The sequence below is a fragment of the Lactuca saligna genome, chromosome 6 (genome assembly GCF_052625555.1).
Source record: "Lactuca saligna cultivar CGN05327 chromosome 6, ASM5262555v1, whole genome shotgun sequence".
Classification (NCBI taxonomy): domain Eukaryota; kingdom Viridiplantae; phylum Streptophyta; class Magnoliopsida; order Asterales; family Asteraceae; genus Lactuca; species Lactuca saligna.
This window is the reverse complement of record NC_136422.1, coordinates 115986878-115991223: the sequence shown is the minus strand read 5'-3', so window position 1 is coordinate 115991223 and position 4346 is coordinate 115986878. Positions and strand designations below refer to the sequence as shown.

Genomic DNA, 4346 nt, shown 5'->3' with positions numbered 1-4346 from the left:
AGAGACCAGCATTCGAAAGAGCGAAGAAAGCAAGTTAGAGGATATTGAAGACAATCCAAAAGAATTCGAATTCGAATACGACTATGAAACCAAATACAAAGAGGAAAGTGATCAAGAACGAGAATTGGACAACACCATGGCGAACATCGATGACGTTCCCATGGGTGAATGGAAGAAGAGGATACGAGATGATACAGGCTCGGGACTTGTGCAACCTGCAATTCCCGCGACTGGCACTTTTGAGCTTAAGGGACACATACTTGCTAACCTCAAGGTGATTCTCTTATATGGAAAAGACCATGAAGATGCCTACAAACACTAGGATGAAGTCAATGATGTAGCTGATTGTTTTAATGTTCCAAATGTGCCTCATGAAACCCATCTGCTTCGTATGCTTCTGGTTACATTCAAGGTTGCTGCAAAGGATTGGCTCAAGTCACTTCCCCCCGGATCCATCACTACATGGGCTAATATGAAGGAATAATTTATTGACTAGTTTTTCCCACCTTCAAAAATATCCAACTTGAAGAAAGCTATAGCCAACTTCGAACAACAATTTGGAGAATCCCTTTATGAGGCATGGGAGAGATACAAAAGTCTACTAAGGAATTGTCTGCATCATGATCTAAATAGCCAACAAGAAGTCTCCATCTTTTATGATGGGGTCAATGTGACTACAAGGCAGCTTCTTGACTCGCAAGGACCACTTACCAAGAAGCCACACCCAATGATCAAGGAATTAATTGAGGAATTCTCTAAACACTCTAGAAAATATCATAATCCACGAAATGAAGCAAGTACGGGGTAGTGAACACTGTTAATGATAGCATGCAGGCAATGATCGCTAAACTAGATAGCTTGGATCGGAGAATGACTAAAATGGATCAAACGATCCATGTTATTCGAGTTGGATGTGAGAATTGTAATTGACCTCATCTTACTAAAGATTGTGATTAGGATGAGAATGGAAACAAGAACGCTCAAGTATTTTATTCAAGTGGCGATAGATTTGATGATAATTGGCGTAAACCGAAGAAGGAAAGGCTCTCGTATGATGAATACAAAAAGGAAAAGGAGGAGAAGTTCAAAGAAAGAGAGAGATGTTTATATCAAAAGGAGGAACCAATTATTGAAAAAATTAGCTGATTTGGAGGAGATTTTCACAAGGTTTGTAGCTGCATCCGAGAAAAGGCACAATGATACCGATAATGAATTGAAGGAGCAATGAGAAATGCTTAAAGATCATTAACCTATGCTGAAGGATCAACAAAAATTACTTAGGAATCAGCAAGCTTCCATTCATAAGTTTGTTAAACAGATAAGTCAGCTAGCACAACAAATCAATCTAAGAAGACTCGGTGTACTTCCTAGCAATTTTGGACAAAATCCAAAAGTTGCACATATAAACGTGATAGCCACCGATTCCGGCAGAATCTTCACTCCTTTGACCTTAATCCAGAAGAACCCCAATAAGGAGCAAGCAGAAGAAACAGATGAAGGCAATTCAAGCGAATCCGACTCGACTCGTCGAGTCGGCTTCATGGACTCGATGAGTCCGAGAGCTAAAGAAAAATCCAGTTCTCTTCCAAAAACATACATACCCCCTTTACCATTTCTGATCTGAGCCATACCAGATTTGCAGATTCAACGGTATCAAGGATTTATGGAGCATGTGAAGACCCTCCAAGTGAACATTCCATTTGTGGAAACGATACTTCAAATGCCTAAATATGCAACTTTGCTTAAAAATCTCTTTTCTACTAGACAAAACATGGAAGAACTTGCTGAAGTATTGTTGAATGAACTACCAAAAAAGAGGGGTGATCCGGGAACCATAACCTTGCCTTGCCAATTTGGCAACACAATGACTACTCGAGCATTAGCCGATTCGGGGGAAAGTATTAATCTTATGCCTTATTCGCTTTTCCAAAAGTTGAACCTCCCGAACCCGAAGCCTATTCGTATGAAGATCCACTTGGCTGACAAAACTATAATATATCCAATGGGAGTGTGTAAAAACCTTTTGATTAAAGTTGATAAGCTAATCTTTCGGGTCAACTTCATAATAGTAGACATGAAGGAGGATCTTAAAGTTCCAATCATCCTTGGGCGACCATTCTTAAATACCGTTTGTGCTTTCGTAGACATGCACGAATCTACACTAACTTTATGAGTGGGAGATGAGTTTGTGGTATTTTGAGCTGAGCAAGAGGATAAACAAAATGAGTCGCGAAAGGTGAAGGTGTTGCCGCTAGACTTAGATGATGAGTTACTTGAGAAGGAACATTCATATTTTCAAGAAAGTAATCCAAATCAATTCATGTTGTCTTTGGAGGATAGTTTTGATGCCATTGGTGATTTGGAAGAGATAGAGAGGTTGATCAAGGAAGTTGATGATCAAGATAGTGAAAAAGTTGTTCAAGGTTCACTGACTCGCCGAGTCGAGCTTAATGACTCGACGAGTCCAGTCAAAAAAGTTCAAACTAGTGAAACTTTTACTCTGCAACCCATTAGTGCCCCTGATCGCTTTGAGGAACTTTTTGAAGAAAGAGGAGTTGTTGAAGTCTTTTCCAGTCTTGGAATTGAGCATTTGGCAATTCTTGAAACAATTATGGGAGAAAGGGATAATGGAATTTTAGAAGATAAAGGAGATCTAAAAGCTTGAACTAATGACAACCATCACTCTTCAACTGAAGCACCCATGTTAGATCAAGAAGGAGTGCCAAAACAAAGAGCCTCGTGCCATTATCTCTACTAAGTTTGAAGTGTTGACTTTCAAGCTATCAGATTCTATAATGAACAACAAGACAATCAAGGAACGAATGGAGCAAAAGCATGGTAAAGGGGTAAAGTGTAAAGTTCAAGGAAGTGCTATAAGGAAACGGGTGGAGGATTTAAAAAGGGCTTATAAAAGGAAAATCCATCTTTACAAGGCAAAGTATAAAGTGACAAAGATAAAGAAGGAGACCCTTATGGAAGAAGCAACAGCAATGTGAGCGAGATAGAGTCCAGCTAAAGACTCCTAAAAAAGAAGCGCTTAGCGGGAGGCAACCCATCAAAAGAGTTTGCTTTTCTTTTCTTTTTAGTTTTCGTTTTGCAGGTTTTATTTAGGATTTTTCTATCTTCATTCATGAATGATTGCTTGTGAATAATTAACGGTCTAAGTGTGGGGTGGCATGTTATTTTAAATAAAGAAATGTTTAAACAAATGTTTGTTTTTAACTGATAAAAAAAAAAAAAAGACTTGACGAATCCGCATACTGACTCGACGAGTCCTTACGCACAGATGGATGGAATTCGCGATATGACTCGCCAAGTCTATACACCAACTCGCCAAGTCATTTTGATGTACTAAAATAATAACAAATTTTACCATTTTTGTAAAAATTAGGGTTTTTAACCCAATTGTAAAAGCATTTTACTACAACCACCACCAAACCCTTACTCGACGTTCCCTTAAGAATTCTCTCAAGCATCTTACTTTCTTCCTTAGTTTCTTTCAATTACTGCTAAAAGTTATGATTTTCGTCTATTATTCATCTTCATTACATAAAATTCTGCATGATAGTGGATTAATTAAATTCACAATTCCTATTTTGACTAGGGTTTTTTTATTTATTTTTATCTACATAGGATGTTATAAGGGTAATTGATTATTGATATATACTCTTCAACCCAACCCTTAGAAAAAAGTATGCATGTTGTTGGATGATTCTGCAATTATCAGACATACGACTCGAACAGTTCAAAGGACTCGTCGAGTCTGTTCATGGACCCGCCGAGTCGGTCCCTGGACAGGTCACATAACTTTATTTTAATGATTACCTATTCTTCTGGATGGCATTTGTTTGTCTTGTGCAGAAAATGTTTTTCTGAGGTGGCCAGAGTTCTAGGAGTAACCAAGGTGACCCTCGTTGATTAAATTTTCCAAGAATTGAATAGGAATCAACAATGAAACGCTTGAGGAAAAAGTTGGTTGAAATCAAGAAGAAGGAGGTTTGTGTATCACATGCAATTGACTGGGAATGGCTGAGAAAGATTCATTACGGAGAGGAGTTGGATTCGTACCTTGTTAAAGAGTTCAGGCATGATGGGGTTTCTATTATATGTGATGGCTGGAACCATTTGTTTCTTGTCCAAGAACTGGGGTATAAGGAATTATGTTGGGAGTTTTTCTCAACTGTTAACTTCCAGGGAGGGGACGACTACTGCAACCCAGGGGTTTTTACTTTTTGTCTTGGTGGTGAATTCCGCCAATGCAGCATGGTGGAGTTGGCCAGTAGACTTGGTATATATGACCAACAATTAGTCACCACTGTGGGTTTTGGCACCTTTCTTGAGCATTT

At 38.7% G+C, this 4346-nt stretch overlaps 1 non-coding gene across 1 annotated transcript; it reads right to left on the bottom strand.

Annotated features, from left to right (window-relative positions):
- Positions 1-520: 520 nt before the first annotated feature.
- LOC145003685 (small nucleolar RNA R71) lies at positions 521-627 on the bottom strand. Its single transcript, XR_013662132.1, has one exon. It is a non-coding gene; the product is annotated as a small nucleolar RNA R71 (small nucleolar RNA).
- Positions 628-4346: the final 3719 nt, after the last annotated feature.